This window comes from Hyaena hyaena, unplaced genomic scaffold, assembly GCF_003009895.1.
Source record: "Hyaena hyaena isolate Hyena2069 unplaced genomic scaffold, ASM300989v1 scaffold_247, whole genome shotgun sequence".
Taxonomy (NCBI): domain Eukaryota; kingdom Metazoa; phylum Chordata; class Mammalia; order Carnivora; family Hyaenidae; genus Hyaena; species Hyaena hyaena.
This window is the reverse complement of record NW_024080879.1, coordinates 151,941-163,100: the sequence shown is the minus strand read 5'-3', so window position 1 is coordinate 163,100 and position 11,160 is coordinate 151,941.

Genomic DNA, 11,160 nt, shown 5'->3' with positions numbered 1-11,160 from the left:
CCTAGAGGTTTGATAGAGTCATACTAAACATTCATGGCAAAAAATATTTCAAAGGTGGTGTAATATTGGGTCACATTAGGAGGCTCATCAGGTCAGGTCATACCACTATTAGTGATATGAAGAACAATTACTTGGTTAAGGTGACAACTGGCAAATCTCTCCATTGTAAAAGTACATTTTTTTTCTTTCACAGTTAGTAGGTAATTTGTAGGCTCACTTCAAAATCTTTTTTTTTTTAATTTTTTTTAATGTTTTATTTATTTCTAGGAGAGAGAGAGAGACAGCGTAAGCAGGGGAGGGTCAGAGAGAGAGGGAGTCACAGACTGAAACAGGCTCCAGGCTCTGAGCTGGCAGTCAGCACAGAGCCCGACGCCGGGCCCGAACCCACGAACCGCGAGATCATGACCTAAGCGAAAGTCGGACGCTTAACCGACTAAGCCACCCAGGCGCCCCTCAAAAATCTTAATATATCCTACTTCTCATAAATTGCTATTCAGTAATTTAAGCATTCATTGATTATCCTTGCCTGAATCAATTTTTAAACTGAGGGTTGCAACATGATGATTTTTAGAATTCTGTCATTTCTCTCTTTTTTGTATTAGCTAGTACTGTTCCTTAAAGAAAGCATTTCTTCTCACCTCCTTCTCTCTCTCTCTCTCTCTTTCTCTCTCTCGTTAGCAACTCTATGTTCTCTTAAATGTTTTTAACTGTAGAGTGTTCGGACATTTATGGTTTATTGGAAGGTTTCAGTGTTGATCATCACAAACTCGGGCTCTTTCCAACCTTAACCCCTAGTGTAGTAGCTTTTTGATCCCACACTTGTCTCCTGGGTAAAAGTTGGCTGCCAAAGCTCCAGCATGTTATTTTCTCACTGTGTGAAAAAGCAGGCCACGTCTGAGAAGGCAAAATAAGGCTGCATCTATTTTACATGAACATGAGGTTCTGTTATTTTATCAGGATGACAATCTCCTCTAGAAGCCTGCAGTTGACTGCAGTATGTTTCATTGGCCAGAACTTGTCACGTGGTCCCCTAGTTTCCAAAGAGCCTGGGAAAGTGAGCATGCAGCCAAAGGGAAAGGCTTGAGACAATCATGTTTCTCCACCGACTGGCAGAGGGACCCATTTTCCCTGAGGTCAAGAGACCGCCACCCACCAGCTGAACAAAATTAAAATTCTCTTAGCAAGGGTAAAGAAAGAAGGGCAGGAATAGGGGATTGGCTGTTGGATAGGCAAAACAAATAGTGCCTGTCTGAGTAACTTTGGTATGGCAGCCAGGGTTCCTGGATGTAAAACCAAAATATCAGCTTTCTAGGTAGAGGTTTCCCACTAACCAACCATGTGTTCTCGGTCAACAATCGATAGTCTCTCGAGGTTTCCTCAGTGTGAGCAAATGGACTTATGGGCAAGTGATTTATTTCTTTAAATTTTTAAATGTTTTATTTATTTCTGAGAGAGAGAGACAGAGAGAGAGAGAGAGAGAAAGAGAGAGAGCAGGGGAGGGTCAGAGAGAGAGGGAGACACAGAATCTGAAACAGGCTCCAGGCTCTGAGCTGTCAGCACAGAGCCCGACGTGGGGCTTGAACCCACGAACTGTGAGATCATGACCTGAGCCGAAGTCAGATGCCTAACCAACTGAGCTACCCAGGTGCCCCATGATTATTTTTAATCAATAGACTTATTTTTTAAGAACAGTTTTAGATTACCAGAAAGATTGAGAGATAATACAGAAAGTTTCCATATATCCCACCCATCCCCTCTCCCCAGTTGTTAACATCTAACATTAGTGTGACATTTGTTACAGTTAATAAACCAACTCTAGGGGCGCCTGGGTGGCTTAGTCGGTTAAGCGTCCGACTTTCGCTTAGGTCGTGATCTCGCGGGTCGGGGGTTCGGGCCCCGCGTCGGGCTCTGTGCTGACTGCCGGCTCAGAGCCTGGAGCCTGTTTCAGTCTGTGACTCCCTCTCTCTCTGACCCTCCCCTGCTCACGCTCTCTCTCTCTCTCTTTCTCTCTCTCTCTCTCTCTCCTAGAAATAAATTAAAAAAACCTTAAAAAAATTAAAAAAAAAATAAAATAAACCAACTCTGGTATATTATTATTAACTAAAATCTATAGCTTACACTGGGGTCCACTCTTGGTGCTGTCGAGTTCAATGGGCTTTAACAAATGTATACCTTGCATCCATTATTATAGTATCATTATAGAATAGTTTCACTGCCCTAAAATTCCCCTGTACTCCGCCTCTTTCCTCTAATTGTACCCAAACGACTGATGATCAGTGATCCTTTAACTATTTCTATAGTTTTGCCTTTTTCAGTATATAATATAGTTGGAGTCATACAGCATGTGCTCTTTCAGATTGGCTTCTTTCACTTAGCAATGTGCATCTAAGATTCATCCGTGTATTTTGTGGTTTGATAACTAATTTCATTTTATCACCGAATAATATTCCATTCCATAGATGCACCACAGTTTGCATGCCCATTCACTATTGAAGGACATCTTGATTGCTTCTAGATTTTTTCAAGTACCAATAAAGCTACTCTCAAGGGTCATGCAAAGGTCTTTGCATGGACATGAATTTTCAGCCCAGTTGTTACAATGCCTACGAGCATGATTTCTGGATTGTATGTTAGGAGTGGCTGTAGCGTGTTACATTCCCACCAGCAATGAACAAGAATTCCTGTTGCTCCATATCCTTGTCTGCATTTGGTGTTGTCAGTGTTTCGGATTTTGACCATTGTGATTGGTGTGAAGTGGTATCACTGGTGTTTCAATCTGCAGTTTTCTAATACTATATGTTGCTGAGCATCCCTCCACAAGCTTATTTGCCATCTGTATATTCTTTTCTTTTTTCTATTTTTAAATTTTTTTTTACATTTATTTATTTTTGAGAGAGAGACAGAGACAGAGCATGAACAGGGGAGGGGCAGAGAGAGAAAGAGACAGAGAATCTGAAGCAGGCTCTGAACTAGCTGTCTGCACAGAGCCCAACATGGGACTTGAACCCACGAACCATGAGATCATGACCTGAGCTGAAGTCAGATGCTCAACCGACTGAGCCACCAAGGTGCTCCTCTTTTTCTTTTTTCTTAAGTAGACTTCACGCTCAGCACAGAGCCCAATGTGGGGTACGAACTCACGACACTGAGATCAAGACCTGAGCTGAGATGAAGAGACAGGCTCTGAGCCCCCCAGACATCCCATCTGTCTGTCTTCTTTAGTAAACCATCTGTTGAGACCTTTGGCCTCTTTTTTTAATTGAGTTGTTCGCCTTCTTATTGTGAGTTTTAAGAATTCTTTGTATATTTTGGAAACAAGTCCTTTATAAGATATGTGTTTTGCAAATTCTCTCCCAGCCTGTGGCTTGCCTCTTCATTCTTTTAACAGTGTGTATCACAGAGCAGTCTTTAATTTTAATAAAGTCTAACTTACCATTTATTTTCATGGACCATCCTTTTGGTATTGTGTCTCAAGCTCGTCACCAAAAGATCTCGATTTTTTCCACTCAGTGTTATTATGAATTATGATAATCGCCTTTCTAAAGTTCTAATAACTTCTGAGATTCTAATAGTTATAATTCTAATAGTTGTAATTTAGATGACATAAGTCTCTTCAATATTGTGTCTGGGTAACTTTTAAAGGAACCCACTGATCTTTGAGCACATTCTTACTTTCTGGTACTATATGAACCCATTAAAAATCTGCCCTTCTGATAAAACAAATTAACACAGGTCTTAAATTATAATCCATTCAATTACTTGACAAATATTTATCGTGCACTTGTCACATGTCAAGCTCTGCTTTAGTGCTCAAGATAGGAACAAAACCTAGAAAGGGCCTGAAGCAGGGGTGTCTTTGTCATGCTCCTGGAGTAGCAGGGAGGCCAGTGTACTTGGCAGTGGTACGTGTGGGGGACACCGGTGGTAGAGGAGCAGGGAGGCATCACAGAGGACTGCAAAGACCATTCTAAGGACTTTGACTTTCAACCTGGACATAGGAAACCTGTTCAGAGGTTTGCACAGAGGAGGCGCATTATCTAACTTACATGTACACTTAGCCTCTGTGTTCAAAATATACTCATGGAAGCAAGGTCAGAAGGCAAAGGGTTTATTAGATAATGCTGGGAAGAAATAATGTAGAGCAGAGATGCTAAGAAATCCTGACTGTACATAGACTTTTATAGTCGGGGACAACTAGACGTGCTTAGCAATTAAATATGAATTAGACAAGAGAGGAATCCAGATAGACACCCAGGTTTTGGGTCCACACAGAAGAAACATTCTCTGCCAGTGTTTGAAATAGAGAACACTGAGGTCTGGCAAGTTTTGAGGGGAGATTAGGAGTTCAGTCTTAGACTTGTGTTGAATATTTATTAGACATCTAATTCCAGATCTCGAATAGGAATTAAATCATTCTACAAGTGAGGGGTTAGATCTGGATTGAAGTGATACATTTAAGCTTCTTCAATATATATCAAGGGTATTTAAAACTTTGAAACTGAGATCACCAAGGGAGAGGGCAGATACAGAGGAGAAGAAAGCCAAGGACTAAGAATGTCAGATTTTTCTCTTCTGGCTTGGAAGCACGCAGCAAGATGGGCTCTGGCAACAGATGAAGAGGAAGCCCTCCTTTTCTACCTTCATCAAGATAAAGACAAATTGTTCATCTACACTGAAGTCTGTGGAGAGCTTCTGTTCTACAGCTATGTGGTAGAATAAGCAGTTGATAAATACCATAATCTAATTTAATGGAGTAATCTGAATATCTTACATGAAGATAAGCACCAAAATAAAAAAATTTGTAAGTGCGTGTATGCTTTAGCAAACATTTTGCCAATAGTGTTTTGATTCTTATTTGGCTTAGTATTTATTTTATCGTGACCTAATTCTTAATTAAACAAAAGAGTTCACTCATCTATTCTTTTATTCAATAGGTATTTAGTAAGTGTCTACTATATTTGAAGTATTTTTGCCTCGAACCTGTGGCATAAACATTGTTACTTTTAGTTATTTTTCTACTCCTTATGTTTTGAAAAACTCACATTTGGATTTTTTAGCAGAAAGCAAGTGTGAACAGTGTTATTTTTAGAGAGCTGAAAATAGATATGCAAAAATCAAATATATATGCATTTCCTCTGTTTTACAGCCACAGCAATATCAGCAAAATTTCATGTTCAGAAACTTTGTCATAAATCCCACTACTGGTACATCCAAAGATTTTATAAAGGCAAATGCGTTAAAGTACTTTGAGTATGGGAAGCCAATTAAAGATTGCAGTCCTGGGGTCCTTAGGCAATAGCCTTGAAGAGCTGAACAATATCCTGGGAATCTCCCTGCTTTCCTCTTGAAGTTCCTCCTTCTTGTAGGGCCTCCCTTGACACATATCAACTACTGTTGGGCTCTTGGCCCTAAACTAAATGCACGGGCCTCCCTTGGTGTCCAGAAACCTTGTCATTTTCATTTGCTTAAATATAAAACCTCAGTGTTACTTATTATAATAATTTTTTGATGATAACTGTAAGGTGAGGACAAATTCTTTTTTAAAAGCTGCAGATTTAATTCCAGATCATTTCCAGACTTCCAGGGTCTCACAAATTAAGTGAACATATTGACAATAATTCAGTGAAAAGTGCTTCGTTCTCACTGATAGCATGCCCCTTTGAACTTTAAAGTGCTAGCGAAATTGAGTTGATATTCAATTGCTGTCTTACAAAATAGCCATAATAGCAGTGACTAGACAGGTTTCATTGCCATTTCTTAAGAACAAATGTTCCAAAACCATTCGAAGTTCTTCAGAAAGCATGAAACTACCCCTCTGTTCCCGAGTCACAAAATGAGACTGGAACATAAAGTCAAAGTGAAGGTCCATATGAATGTGAAGAACATTTGTCTACTTACAGATGTGCAAAGAAAAGCTTCCGCACATGCCGAGCCCTGAAAACGCCCCCAAATTGCTAAGAGATAGACAGAAGCCTCATGCTTCTGGGCAATGGAGTTCAAAAATCACTAATGTAGGAAGTTTCTGCCACAGAGAATGCAAATCAACCCAGAAACAAAAAAAAATTGTAAATGTCATTACTTGCACTCAATGAAAAAAACATGTTGAGAAATGCCAAGAGATCAATAACTAAATGCCAGACTTTCCACAAATTGTTTTGGAAAGTTACATCTATTCGTTGAACTGTAGAAAATAAGGAATGTCTTAATATTTGTTGGTCTGAATGTTGGTGCCACACAAACTTAAAAAATCAACGAGTAACATGTGCAGCTTTTAAAGGTTAACAAACGTGGGGCGCCTGGGTGGTTTAGTCGGTTAAGCGTCCGACTTTCGCTTAGGTCGTGATCTCCCCATTCATGGGTTCGAGCCCCGCGTCGGGCTCTGTGCTGACTGCCAGCTCAGAGCCTGCAGCCTATTTCAGAGTCTGTATCTCCCTCTCTCTCTGACCCTCCCCTACTCACGCTGTCTCTCTCTCTCTCTCTCTCTCCTAGAAGTAAATAAAAATATTTAAAAATAAATTAATAAATAAAAAATATAGGTTAACAAACGTAAAATAAATTGATACCTAGGGAAGTCCAAAGAAGACAGTAACAAACAAACACAAACTGAAAAGTTCTTAAAAGTAAGTATACAAGTCATACAAAAATAGCATGGCTTAACAAGATGCCAGTTGATTTTTTTTTTTTAAAGATCTAATAAAAGGGCCAATCTCTGGTAAAATGGACTATGATGAAAACAAAGGCAAAAATATTGAAAATAAAAAATGAGGGTTAAGTAGTTCTTGATATCCAAACTTTGTTTTAAAAGATATTATGAAGAAATACCTTATTTGAAAACTTAGGCAATATTCAGGTACCTGCTTGTCATTTACTAGTATATTTTTCTATATTATGATTTTCCCTCTAACTTAGATGTGCCTCACAAGTTGTGATATTGCCATAGAATTCAAAATAACTTGTAATTTTCATTATGATATTTGGACCCATTGACTTATACAAAAGTGGGTTGTGTTTTTGATTAATGAATAATTTACTAACAACAAAATGTTCAGATTTTAAGGATAAGATGTAATAAGTTTTGACACTTGCATGACCACCATTTTGATCACTATATAAAATATCTCCAACATCCCTCTAATTTCTCCTGTTCTCCTTTGCAGTTAAATACTTTACCTTTCTGTTAGTGGCAACCACTGTTTTGATTTCTGCCATAATATAAATGGGTTATAAGTATATGGTGTTTTGTATCTGTTTTGGTCCAAACAGTTTTTTAAGTTTCACCTATTTTTGAGTTGCATCCATTGGTAGTTCATTCTTTTATAGTAGTTAGGAGTAAATTCCATTTCATTAATATGTCTTGTTATGTTTATGCATTCTCTTGTTGATAAATATTTGGGTTACTTCCAGTGTTTGACTATAAAAAGAATGCTTTGAATGTTCTTGTACAAGTCATTTTGTGGACATAAATATATCTCTTGGGTCATCTCTGCTCTTGTCTTCGTTTTGGTTGTTTTTGTTGTGGAACTTGAAAAGCTTATTCTTTCTACATTTTTATAGAGAGTCATAAGACCTAGAACAGACACAATATTTCAGATAAAGAGAATAGATAAAACAAGGGGAAAAAATAAAGAGGACGAAGGAGATGATGAAAAAGAAGGAGGGAGAAGATAAAGAAGAAGAAGAAGGAGGAGGAGAAGGAGACAAAGAGGAGAATATAAAAGAAAGGAGAGGAAGAATGGGATGCCTCGGTGGCTCAATTGGTTAAGCATCTGACTTCAGCTCAGGTCATGATCACACAGTTCATGGGTTCATGCCCCTCGTCAGGCTCTCTGCTGATAGCTCAGAGCCTGGAGCCTGTTTCAGATTCTGTGTCTCCCTCTCTCTCTGCCCTTCTTGAACTCATTCTCTCTCTCTCTCCCCAAAATAAATCAACATTAAAAAAATTTTAAGGAGGGGCGCCTGGGTGGCTCAGTAGGTTGGGCGTCCTACTTCGGCTCAGGTCATGATCTCAGGGTTCATGGGTTCGAGGCCCACATCGGGCTCTGTGCTGACAGCTCAGAGCCTGGAGACTGTCTTCTGTTTCTTCCTCTCTCTCTGACTCTCCCCTGCTCACACTGTCTCTCTCTCTCTCTCTCAAAACTAAATAAAACATGAAAAAAAATTTTAAGGAAAAGAAGAAGAAAAAGAAAAGTCTTATCAGATATTATAAAATGTTCATGAAGCTGTAAGAATTAAGAAAATATGTTGTTGAAAGAGGTACAGACAAATAGACTATTGGAACAGAATAGAGAGCCAAGAATCAGGCTTTCATAAAAATGGATCCTTGGAAGACACAAATCACTATTAGGAATGACACAAAGATGTCACTGTAGATCCTATAGCTATTAAAAGTGTAAACAAGGGAATACTATAATAAGCTTTTCAAGTTCCACCCCCTTCCAAACTAGTGGAAATTTGCATTTGTTACTGTGAGGTAGAAAGCTTTTCAATACTTAAAGGTCTTAAGTAAATAAATAAATAAATCTTATTAACTTACAATAAAATTATAAGTTAATAAATAACTTTAAATAATAATTAACGTTAATTTTTTATTATATTTAAATTAATTTAAATAATAATTAAAATAAATAAAAAGTACTTTAAATAATAATTAACTTTAAATAAAATTTATTAACTTAAATAAAACATTTTATTAACATTAACTGCTTTTAAATATATTTACTGCTTTTAAAGGAATTAACAAATGAATATTTCAAATTTCCCTCTTTAAGCTCCTAATTTGAAAAATGCTGATGGATATAATCCATATAAACCAAAGTTCTTTGAGATCTTCAGTTACTTTCAGAATATTAAGAAGACCTAAGATCAAAAACCTTGAGAACAACGACCCTAGGAAAATGTCCATGTAAATATCATTGGACAAAAATGTTCATGGCAATTCTGTTGACAATGGTGAGAAAAATGTTAACAAACCAAATGTCCACCAACAACATCTTAGATGAATTAGTTATGATATAATTATGGACACTCATGCCAAAAGTTACTGCAGTGAAAATGAATGGATGATGGCAACATTTGGGATCTCAGCAATAAAATTTTGAACAAAAAATGCATGTGGCTAAAAACTATATTAGTATGCTCTCATATGAAGTTAAAAAAGATGCAAATGAAACAAAATATTATTTACGAATATGAATATATTTGGTAAACGTATAAACCTAATCAATGGAATGGTAGACACAAATTCAGAATAGTGGTTCCCTGGGAAAGGAGCGGGTGATTGACATCGAAGAGGGACGTGCAAGGGATTTCCAAGATAATAATAGTATTCTGTTTTTAAAAGTGTTGTGTCATGTAGTATGTGAATTTTTGATGCATTATTATTATGGCTATCTTACCAACATTTAAAAATATTTAAGGGCAAATTACAACCTTGGGTCAAATAACCTTAGGCTTACATCAGCGGCTTAACAAGGCATAACGAAGTACAAAGCCATGGTATGCTCTCACCTGGAGTTTGGGTAAACAAGATTAACAACCTAAAATAGGGAGATGCAAAGGCACCCCAGAATAGAGAGGGGGTGCAGAGCCCCCAGGAAAGAGAGGGAGGGTAAAACCCCAGGATAAAGTAAGGAGGGGCAAAGGCCCCCAATTCATAGATACATGAAATAAATAAGAGTAAGCATTCAGGGCAAAGCGCCCCTCAATTTAGTGCGATAGCAGAAAGCTGCTTTCACAGGAAGAAAGGACCAAGTTAGAACAGGTAAATTGGGCTATAGACCGCAGTGCAGCAGGAGAAGCAGCCCAGAGTGAAGTTAATGATTAACATAAGAAAAGGTGCCTTGTTACCCCGAGGCTATTTCCCCTCGGTCGCATCCCCCAGGCTAGCCAAGATAAACAGAGGTGGTGCATCAGGTCCGCTGTAAACAACCTTCCACCTGACTGCCCGGCGCCAGGATTTTGTTTTGTATTAACCCAAACTCCTAACCCTGAATATCTTCAAGACCCCCTTTCCCTCACGTCCACAAGTTAACGTTCACAGATTCAATGTCTCTGTGTACATGTCCTTTGCCGTGTTTGTAAGCCTACTGATCCTAATGAAAACAGGGCAAGGACCCTTGTTTGGGGCTCTTGTCTTTTCCCAGACATTAGCCATCTCTCTCCTATTTTCATCCGCATCTGCTCTTCACTGGCCGAGAGAGCACTTTAGACTTAAGAGTACAACACAGCCTAAGAGAATATATTTGCAATATATATAACAACACATTAAATTATGAAAATATATAGTTTTTCAAATAAAATAAGAGATCGGGCAACCAGATGAAGAAACGAGAATGGTTATAAACAGGCAATTTGTGAAAGAAATACAAAACAATAAAACTTAACCTTTTAGTAGCAGGAAAATGCTAATTATAATATATACACTGGGTATATATCACGTATCTTACTGATTTAAATATTATACAGTGTTTCCAAGGGTGTAAAAAAGTCACAAGCCATTGGTTGTCGTATAAACTTAGAAGAATTCATCAAAATGTGAAGTTGCCATACGCTGCCTCAGCTAATCTATGTCTGTCAATCTGTCCTAAAGATCCCGTCCATGTATGCAAGATGAATGAAAGGCATGGTCTCAGCAGTACTGCTTGTGATAGCAAATTGTGGAAAGCAACTCAAGTTCCATCTTAGGGAAATGATCAAATACCTGGGTGAAGATCCCATATTCCATGACATACTATGCAACCTGCTGAAAAGAATGAAGTGCTCTTAAGTATCCTGAAAGGTAAAGATATCCAAAATACTGGTAAGGAAAAGAAGCAATTTTGAAGACAATACATACGATGTGATCCCACTCGTCTACAAAAATGTGCATTGTATATGAGTGGATAGGAAAAACGGCCAGGAGCATTGATATCTGAAGAGGGCAGTTCAATGTACAGAGTAGGAAGTTTTCACATTTTATTCTCCATAGTTTAATAATGCTGAGAAGTTTTACATCGAGAATATGTTTGATGAGCCATTGACTTTATAATATATAAAATATTTACACAAAAGAGTAATACACAGAAATGCCATCATTTAAAAGAAACTATTGGAACAATACAGATGAACTTAAAGATGGATGAATGGATTACTTACTGAAGACATGGAAATATTAGAGATATG